Source organism: Balaenoptera ricei, chromosome 3 (assembly GCF_028023285.1).
Source record: "Balaenoptera ricei isolate mBalRic1 chromosome 3, mBalRic1.hap2, whole genome shotgun sequence".
Classification (NCBI taxonomy): domain Eukaryota; kingdom Metazoa; phylum Chordata; class Mammalia; order Artiodactyla; family Balaenopteridae; genus Balaenoptera; species Balaenoptera ricei.
The window spans coordinates 152,553,885-152,564,890 of NC_082641.1; positions in this window are offsets into that span (position 1 = coordinate 152,553,885).

Sequence of the window (11,006 nt, forward strand, 5' to 3'; positions counted from 1 at the left end):
GGATAGTGTGTGTGCTGAGAGAAGAGAGTCTGGCTGGGTTATGGAGGCAGCTTCTGGACAGGAGACTGGGGGACCCAGGCCCCCGGGGGGAGGTAGGGGGAGGAGCAAAGAGCTGGTCTCTCCTGAGGCTAGAACAGACCAGCCAGATACAGCGAGAGGCTGGGAGCTGCAATGTTTTAGAATTTGCCTCAGTCCCAGAGAGAGAATTCTGTCCAGGAGTTTGCTCATTCATTTATTCATTCATTTCGTCAACAAATATTTGCACATTATTCTGAGGATACTGTGGGGATGAGACACATAAAGTCTCTGTCCTCCTGGCATTTACATTCTGGGGACAAAGACCTGGATTTGAGCCCTCAGCTGTGTGTGTGTGTGTGTGTGTGTGTGTGTGTCTATGTGGTTTTGGTGAGTCATTTCAGTAATCTGAGCCCTAGTGAAATGTGATGCCCACACCCAGCATTGGGAGTTGTTGGGTGGATCTCAGGAGAAAATGCCTTACAAAGATAAGGTATTATAATTATTCTCAGAACCACTAATCTGAATTCTGAACTTGCTCTCTGTTAGCCAAAGGTGGCAATCTGCAAAGGAGAATCATATCAAGAAGTTTTCTTATTCATTCAATCATTCATCCAAGTGTTTGCCCTGTTTTGCCCTGTTCTATACTCTGGCGATATTATGGGGGCAAAGCCATGAAAGTCCCTATCTTGTTGGCATTTATATTCAGAAGAGGAAATCAGACAATCGCCAAGTAAGCACATATATATACAAGAAAATGTTATTACTGTTAGTGTTATGAGAAAAACGAAACTGGATAATATGGTGGAGACTGGGAAGGGGCTACTTGAACTGGGGAGATTAGAGAAGGCATCTCTGACAGGTGAGATTTAAGCTGAGATATGAATAATACGAGAAAAACTAGCCATGCCAAAATCTGAGGAAAAAGTATTCTGGGCAGGGGGAACAGCATAGGCAAAGGTCCTGAGGCAAGACTGAGCTTGATATATCAAGGCTGTGACAAGAGGGAGGGGTCATGAGATGAGCTCAGAGAGGTCAAGGGGCCAGATAAGGCAGGGCCTTGTTAGCCAGGGTAAAAACTTTGGATTTTATTTTAAATTAGATGGAGAGCCACTGAAGAGTTGCTGCAGCAGAGGGACGGGAAGTGATCAGTGATCACTCTGGCAATTGCATGGAGAATAGATTGTAGGGGAGCAAGAGTGGGAGAAGAACCATTTAGAAGGGGATGGCAGTGATCTCCGTGAGTGATGGTTGTGGATGACAGTGAATGTCAGTGGATGTCAGTGGATGACACTGGCTTGAGGAAATGTGGGGAGTGAGAAAGATATCTGAGAATGACTTGGATTTTGGCAAAATCCCACATGCTGCACTATTTTTGGAGGAGATACAATTTACCATGCAGTACTAACCCCACTCCCTTGGAACACTTCGGCAAAAGCAAAACCTTTGTGAAAGCAGGAGGAAACAAGGCCCATCCTAATGCTACCCAGATACACAGAAGCTTCAGAAAGGAGGGTATTGATTACAAAGGGCAATCTTTACCCCAGTCCCCTCCCTGTCCTCTGAAGTCTAATTGAAATGCTTGGCTTGTATGAAAGGGCACTAGAGATCCTGCTTTAACAAGTAACGAGTGGCACTTAGTGGCATTGAACAGGCTCTAATTCTGATTAAGCGTTATTCTGATTCGGAGAGGGTATATGAAAGGAAGACAAGATAGATGGAGGACATAGATAACTAATCTTAGATATCAGGCTCAAAAACCAAGAGCTGAGGCGTGTGTGTGTGTGTGTGTGTGTGTGTGTGTGTGTGTGTGTGTGTGTTGGTTTAGTGGTGGTGAGGCAGCAGGAGAGGGGGAAAGGGCTCAGTGTCCCTGCTACCAGGTCTAGAGGATTCTCTCTCAATTCCCCATAGGGTGGAGTCCTCCCATCCATTTGGTCCCAACAAACTGAGTGTTAGGCTAGGTCCCCTGGGACCCAAGATCCTCTCATTCACAAAGGGCCAAAAATGGAGACAGTTGACATTAAACAATGGCCATAGAGATCCAGTGACAAGTAGGAGAACAGAATCGAGCCATCACACACCTTTAAGCTCAGGGCCATTCCTCTGCTTGTAACACAAAGAGTCCAGTCTTAAAAGTAACTCCTGGGATTTCTTGGAGAAAAGCATAATTTTGTTACATTGTATTTTGGGGGTTAACAGCATTTATTTGTTTGATGTAAGCATTTAAAACATATCACAATTTCTTCATTTAAAAATAAAGTATACCTTTTCCCTTGCCTCCCTCCTCCTGATATGGAATGGGCCTGGGCTTCTTTCTTTCTTGAAGTCCTGGGGTTAGCTTTTGGAAAGTCAGGGTGGGCTTGGCAGCAAGAACCATTTCAGCCCCCAAACCCATTCCACTCTCAGGAACACGGTGGAAGCTGCCAGAAGCGTGTGGCAGAGCCAGTGGAGAAGGAAAGAACAACATTTCAGGCGCAGATGAGGTGGGAAGGCCCTTTTCTGACAGTCATCTGTGGCTATCTCCTCAGGGGACCATATGTCCCCATGCCTGCTGCTGGCCAAATGGAATTCAAGACTAGGAATATGCATCTTTTGCTTTTCTGCTCCTGCAGCAGTTTGATGAGGGGTGGGGGGAGGGAGGAGCAAATCATCTCTTTTGCTGGCTGAAAAGACGTCTTGCACAGTTGCTCCCGGTCTTTCTATGAAGGGCACGCCCCAGGCAGGCGCTGAACTTCTTCACCAGCCCGGCGGAGCATCCGGGGCCACGCACTCCACAGCGCCTAGGGATTAGAAACGCACTTTCTCCAAGCACCATTTTCAAAAAGCTCAACCGAAAAGAGTCGAGGTTTGAATTCAGACTATTCATTCCTTGGTAAATATAAAAATTGAGTTCTTTCGTTCTGGAAATGGGGGGAAATAAAGGGAGAGATGATTTTATCTGGGAGGTGCGACTGCCACCTGGTGGCTGATGCTGACTGAGCAACTAAAAGGGCTGCTGACTTTAATGAGTCAGCCATTCAGTCATTTCTTCCCTCTTCTCAATTGTTTTCATGCGGAGAAGCTCGGTGGAGGGGAGGAGAGGGCTGGCCACCGCACAGTGGGATAGATGTTGTGATAGGGACAGTCCTGAGTAGGGGTTAAGGGCGTGAGTGCTGGAGCCACACTGTCCAGGTTTGATTCCCTCCTGTAAGACTTTTCTGTTGTGGCTGAGCTGCTAAACCTCTTCTGTGCCTCTACTTCCTCATCTGTGAAGTGGGGCTAACACTTCCTATCTCATAGAGCGATTGTGAGACATAAACTACACACTCCATGCAAATGGTTAGCACAAATCTGGTGCACAGAAAGCATTCAGTTAAAGTTAGTTGGTGGTATGGTGTGGAGAAAAACATGGGGCTGTGAGCACCTTTGGACCTACTATGTGCTGGGCATGCTGTGGTGCATTGGGGATATGACGGTGAGCAGAAACATTGCCCTGATCTCATCAAGTTCATTGTCTGGAGGGATTCAGGCACAAGCAAGCAAATAACCACACGAGGAGCAAAATAGACATGGTCCTTACCCCCCAGGGTCTAGCTGGGGAGTTAGACCTGTAAATGGGTGATTATAATTTGTAATAACTTTATTCCAGGATGGTCCTCAGTGCCCTAGGAGCACATAAGGAGCAACTAACCCGTCTGGGGAGGGGCATGCCTTGTGAAGAAGGAGGCTGTAAGCTGAGTTCCGAAGGATGAGAAGGAGTAGCCAACTGAGGCAAGGAGAAGAGGGTTCGAGCAGAGTTAAAATGCTGCTTGCAATGGCTCACAGTGAAATCAGACTCAGTGCCTTTGAGGAACTGACAGAGGTTGGGTAGGGCTGGAGGCCAAGGGAGAGCTGGGATGAGGATGAAGATGCAGGCAGGGGCCAGCTCCGCAAGGGCCCTACGAGGCCCATGAAGGGGATTGCATTTTGTCTTCAGAGCAACGGGGAGCCATGGTGAGGTTAAGTCGGGAGAGCAAGGTCAAAAGTGGAGAATGACCTTGTCACGTCAGTGGAATAGCAGAGGTGGGACACCCTGGTACAAAGGGTTGATTATGCAGGAGGAAATGTTGGCTAGGTAAATGGTGGAATGAACGAGCACACTCTCCCCCTGTTACCAGAAGACTAAAGTCAAAGGAAGCTGGTGGAGCTGATGTGGGGAAGCTGGTGCCATCCCTTGGAAACACACTTAACGACAGGGGTGGCTTCTTTTGAAATGGCACCAACAAGGTGAGATGGAGAACAGGAGATAATTAGAGATCTGGCCTCTAATGCTAGCAGGGGAAATAAACAGCTCTTCCTCCATAGAGTTTTGACCTGTATGTAGCCACAGAAAATGAATGTTTATCTTCGCTAAGTGACTTAATAAAGAGAAACAGCTGCGCTGACAGAGAGACCCAACTGGGATTGGGACAGGCCCATCCACCCTCGTTCTTAGGACTCAAGTCCAACCACCATCCTCCCCATCAGGTAGGACAGAGCGGAGAAGGCCACTGCCTGCCTGGCGGACACCAAAGGCATTGCTTGGGATTCCAAGACACGAGAAGGGACCGAGGGATAAGCTCCTCCTGGGCAGGGTGAAGTTTTCTGAGGGAGAAGGTGAGTTCTGGGAGGTATGCAGGAGGCTGCATGCAGGGAGGGGTGGGGCTGGAAGAGAGCAAGACCCAGGAAAGGAGGAAACTTGCTCTTTGCAAAGGTCTTGTGTGGAAGAGATGGTTCCTGTGGGATTTTTGCCCTACATTCCTTCTACTCTTGCCCTTTTGTAATTTGTCTGGCCATTCATTTAGTTACAGGCAGAGCTCATTCTATTGCACTTCATTTCATTGCGCTTCACAGATATTGCTTTTTTTACAAATTGAAGGTTTGTGGCAACCTTGCTCGGACAAGTCCATCCACTCCCTTTTTTTCCAACAGCATTTGCTCATCTCCTATCTCTGTGTCACATTTTGGTAATTCTCACCATATTTCAAACTTTTTCATGATTATTATATGTTATAGTGGTCAGTGATCTTTGATGTTACTACTACAACTCGCTGAAGGCTTCAGATGATTAGCAATTTTGACCAATAAAGTATTTTTAAAGTATGTACATTTTTTAGACACAAGGCTATTGCACACTTAATGGACTACAGTATAGTGTAAACATAACTTTTATATGCGCTGGGAAACCAAAAAATTCGTGTGACTTGCTTTATTGCGGTATTCGCTTTATTGCGGTGGTCTGGAACTGAACCCACAATATCTCTGCGGTCTGCCTGTACTTCTTTATTAATACAACAAATGAAAGTGGAAGGCCTGTGTGTGTCAGGCACTGTGTTAGGCACCTGGGTACATGCTGTGGGAACAAAAGGGCCAAGGTCCTCACTTTCATGTAGCAATTGTGGGGTTGTGGGGAGAGGGTGGCACTCAATAAACAAGTAAACCACTAAATGAGAAAGACAGTTTCAGGCCATGGTGGAGACCATGTATGAGGGAGGGACTGGGGACAGGGGCTGCTTTGGACAGAGGGTCCCAGGGTGGGTGCTCTCAGGAGGGGCGTATAGGCTGAGAACTGAACGGTGAGAAGGTTCTGGCTATGTGAACCCCTTTCACCCACCAGGCTCTCTTGTCATCCTGCTGGTCGTCCCGTCAGTACCCATCCATGCTGATCTCGGGTGGAGCGCTGCGAAGGCCCCGGGTGACAGGGACAGTGACAGTGAGCTCTGTGATTGTTCCACATGAGTAGGCTCATGAGGCAGTGGCTTCAGACTTCCCTACATTTGTCTCATCCCTGTTCTGGCTTGGGGAACTAGTTTGTGTCAGATCTGTTGACTCTTCCACCAAGCAAAAGATCAAATTCTGAATGAAAAAGGAAATAAAATCTGTTCAAAAGAATTGGAAAGCTACTGAGGTGGTAAGACCTTGAGGGGCCAAGGTTCCAGGGCCAAGAAAAGCACTGCAATGACTCAATATTCAGCATAGCTTTCCCCCACCAGACATTGCTGGTTTATGAGTGGCAGCCTAGAGTCTGAGAAGTTGAGAAGAACTACAGGCAGACTTATGGGCTAAATGAACAAACCCTGGAGTCCAGGGCCAGCCAAGGAAGGTCCTAGTAAATGCCCTAGACTTTAAGTTGGGAGACCTGAAGATCTAAGCACTAAAGAGTAAGACCAAACAAGATATACACTCGCCTATGTAAAGACTGAAGCCAGGCTATAAACAACTCACTTTCTGATAGGATTAAGATGAACTCCCCCTACCTTAACTGCCTGCCAGAAACAAAAGTAAATTATAAAAGATAATATCATCCCAACCCTCCAATAAACTCTACAATTTTAATTATACAATATCTGGCATTTAGTTAAAAAAAATTCCCCATCACACCAGGATTAAAAAAAGATCAGATAACCAAAACACAAGAGAGAAAAAAGTTGTTACATTTATCATAATGGTATTGAAAATAACTCTGATCAACATTTCTAGAAAATATTCTGAAGAAATTCAGAAGAAGAAAATTCAGCAGAATGGAAATGGAAATTCTAGAAATGAAAAATATAATAATTGAAATTTAGAACTCAATAAGGGAGTTTAATGGCAGATTAGATGGTACTGAAGAGAGGATTAGTGCTATACTGATCAGTAGAAAATAACTAGACAGAAGGTTCAAGAGAAACAAGGACAGAGACTACAGACAAGAGCAAAAGAGATAAATGGAACTGAGTACAAAGATTTAACATGTGTAGTGGAGTCTCAGAAAAGAAGGGAAAGACTAGAGTAGAAGTCACCAAAACTGATAAATGATAACAAATCACATATTCAAGAAGCACTATGAAATCTAAGTAAGATAGATGCAAAGAAAATCATGCTCAGTTGTATCATAGTAAAATGTCTGAAAAGCAAAGACAAAAAGAAAATCTGAAAAACAGGCAGAGGGAAAAAGAATGTATTACTTTCAAGTGGGGCAGTAATATGACGGACAGCTGACTTCTCGATAGAAATAGTAGAAGCCATAAGACAGAATGTATCAAAGTGCTGAAAGAAAATAGCTGGCAACCTTGAATTTTATAACCAGCAATGATATTGTTTAAAAATACAGTTATAAAAAAAGACATATCAAGTAAACAAAAACTAAGTGACTTCATCTCCAGTGGAACTATACTAGTGTAATGTGTAAAGGTTGTTCTTTAGGTAGAGGGAAAATAACCCCATTTGGAAGAATGGATATGTAAGAATGAATAAAAAACAATGAAAAGTGTAAATATATCAAAATCAAAATGAGTATTGACTATATAAAACAATAATAATTTTAATGTCTCATGGTGTTTAAAATATATTCTAGAATTTTAAAAAATCTATATGCTGCTTATAATACACATTATAAACGTAAGAATGAAAAAAGGTTGAAATAAAAGAATGAAAGAGATAACACCATGATACACTAACCACAAGAATATATGACAAGAAGCAGCGTTAGAGAAAAAGAAACAGTTCCTAAAGATAAGAGAGTCAAACTACCAAAACGATTCTAAATGTGTAGGCACCTAACAACAGTTAAAGACATATAAAGTAAATATTGATAAAACCAAAATGACAAACAAATTCAGAGCCGTAGAGGGAAATTTTTAGCATACCCCTCTCAGTAACTGATAGAACAATCTGATCTATTGATAGGGCAAATAGATCAAAGAAAGATCAACAAGTATACTTGGAATAGGAAACCCAGATAAGACACTTCACAAATATGATCTAATTTTGTATATATATAACACTAGACACAACAACTACAGAATACACATACTTTACAAATGCATACAGATATTTCCCAAAAGTGGACCACGTGCTGGGTCCTAAAGCAAGTCTCAGAAAATTTCAAAGGACTGAAATCATTCAGAGTATGGTCACTAACCACTATGGAATTAAAATAAAAATAAATAACAAAAAGTAGAGAGTTCCTAAATGCTTGAAAGTGAAACAATATATTTATCATAACCCATAGGTCTTATAAAAATTATAAAAAAATATTTTGAACTGACTAGTAATGAAAATATGACATACAAAACTTGTGGGATGCAGCTAAAGCTATGTTCAGAGGAAAATGTACGGCGTTACATGCTTGCATTAGAAAAGAAGAAAGGCTTAACATCAATGATTTAAGTATCCATCACAGGATATTATAAAAATAATTAGAAAACAATAGAAGGAATCAACAAAGTCAAAGTTGATTCCTTGAAAAGATTAATAAAATTGATAACTTACTGTCGAGATCAAATTTTAAAAAAAGAGAGCATAAATTAACAGTATCAGGAATGAAAAGGGGACATCACAATGCTCCTAGAGACATTAAGAAGATAATGAAAACATATCTGAACATGTTTTTTGCCATCAAGTTTTAAAGGATAGGAGGAATGAACAAATTCATAGAACACAATTTATTGAAACCGACCCAAAAAGAAATAGAAAATCTGAATAATCTTATGATTACCAGAAACCTTACTCACAAAGAAAACTCCATGACTAGATGTCTTCAATGATGAATTCTACGAAATACGTAAGAAAGAAGCCATTCTCTCTCATGAACGTAGAAGTAAAAAATCTAAACAAAACACGAACAAATCAAATTTAGAGGTATGTCAAACATATTAATTGATGATATGTTACAAACAAGTTGGACATATTCCAAAATGCAGGTTTGGTTTAACATTAGAAATCAATCAATGTAATACATCACATTTTCAGAATAAAGAAATAAAATAATTGTCTCAATAGATTTTAGCAAAAGCATCAGATAAAATTTAACACCAATTTATTACCAAAAACTCTTGGCAAGTTAAAAGTAGAAGGGAACTTCCTTAATCTGTTAAATGATATGACAAAAAACAAACAGCAAATGTTATACTTAATAGTGAAACATTGAAACTCTCCTTTAAGATCAGAAACAAGACAAGGATGTTCGTTATCATCATTTGTATTCAATATTATGTTGGAAGTTTTAGCCTGAATCAACTGGATATACATACGGACAAATAATTAATCTTGTCCCTCTACATCATACTATTCATAAAAATCAATTCCAGGTGGATTGAGTATTTATATGTGCAGATAAAACAGTAAAACTTTTTTTTTTAACTTTTTTATTTATTGAGTTTATAAAGAGAATAAAAAGGTCAAGCATAGATGAGAAGAAAATTTGCAATACATACAACTAACAAATAGCAGATGTATAGAATATGTAAGGAACTCCTCTTAATGAATGCGAACATTATGAGAACCCCATATAGAAATAGACAAGAGGGACTTCCCTGGTGGTGCAGTGGTTAAGAATCCACCTGCCAATTCAGGGGACACGGGTTCGAGCCCTGGTCCGGGAAGATCCCACATGCCGTGGAACAACTAAGCCCGAGCGCCACAACTACTGAGCCTGTGCTCTAGAGCCCGAGAGCCACAACTACTGAGCCTGCATGCCACAACTACTGAAGCCTGCGCGCCTAGAGCCCGTGCTCTTCAACAAAAGAAGCCACCGCAATGAGAAGCCCGTGCACCGCAACTAGAGAAAAGCCTGCACACAGCAACAAAGACCCAGTGCAGCCAAAAAAACAAAGAGAAATAGGCAAGAGATTAAAATGCAAAAGATAATATCCAAATGGCCAATGAGCTCAGCTTCACACATCATCAGGAAAATGCAAATCATAAGAAAGCAATACCACATTGTGATGGTTAATTTTATGTGTCAACTTGCCTAAGCCACAGTACCCGGATATTTGGTCAAACATGCTAGGTGTGTCTGTGAAGGTATTCTTTAGATAAGATTAACATTTAAACCAGTAGATTTGGAGTAAAACAGATTACTTTCCATAATGTGGATGGACCTCATTATGGTCTCAGTTGAAGGCCTTAATAGAAAAGACAGAAAAAGAATGATGTCTCATGAAGAAGGGTGGATTCTGTTAGCGGAAGGCCTTCAGACTTGAACTGCAGCATCAACTCTTTCCTGGGTCTCCAGCCTGCTGACCTATCCTGAAGATTATGAACTTGTCTACACACACACACACACACACACACACACCCTACTGGTTCTTTTTCTCGAGAGTCCTAATGTACGCACCCATTAGAATGGCTGAAATGAAAAAGATTGACAACACCAAAGGGTGGTGAACATGTGGAGCAACTGGAATTCTCATACTTTGCTGGTGGGAGTGAAAACTGGTACAACCAATTCAGATTCCTGTCTGTCAGTAGCTGCTAAAGCTAAACATATGAATACCCTAAGCAATTCCACATTAAGGTACATATCCTATAACATATATTCAACTATATATATATATATAGTTGTTCCCAGCAGCACTATTGATTGATGATTACCCTAAATTGGAAACAACCAAATTTCCACCTACAGTGGAATGAATGAATAAATGGTAGTATATTCAAATGATGTATAAACTTATGCAATGTCTTGTATTAACGTAACGAGTAAAAGAAGGCAAACACAATGGGCACAACTAATTGATGCTGTTTATAATCAGGAAAGAAGGGAAAGGGATTGGGACTGGGCAGGGACGTGATGTGCTTCTGCAGTGCACCATTTCTTAACCTCAGCGGATACTACGTGGGTGTGTTCACTGCGTGAAAATCTATCCATATGTATACTGATGATTCGTGCACTTTTCTGCACATATTTATAATCCAATTTCTTGACGTTTAAGAGAGTATGTCTCTGTCACTGTCTATTACTTTGGGGAAGTCACTCTACATTTTGGAGCCCCAGATCCTCTGCTGTAAAATGCTGTATGGATTTAGAGATGGTCCATGGTAAAGCTACTTGACCTGGTCTCTTCTCTTTCCTTCACCTTGTTCTTGGTTCAGTTCATTTCCTCAGAGAGATCTGCCCGTCATGGTCTGCTCCCCACCCCCAAGTGATCTGGTCTCCAAACTCTAACACCACCTTTCAGATGAGTGGTCCATCATCCACCCCCCAACCAAACACCTTCTTGCTCCCCCCT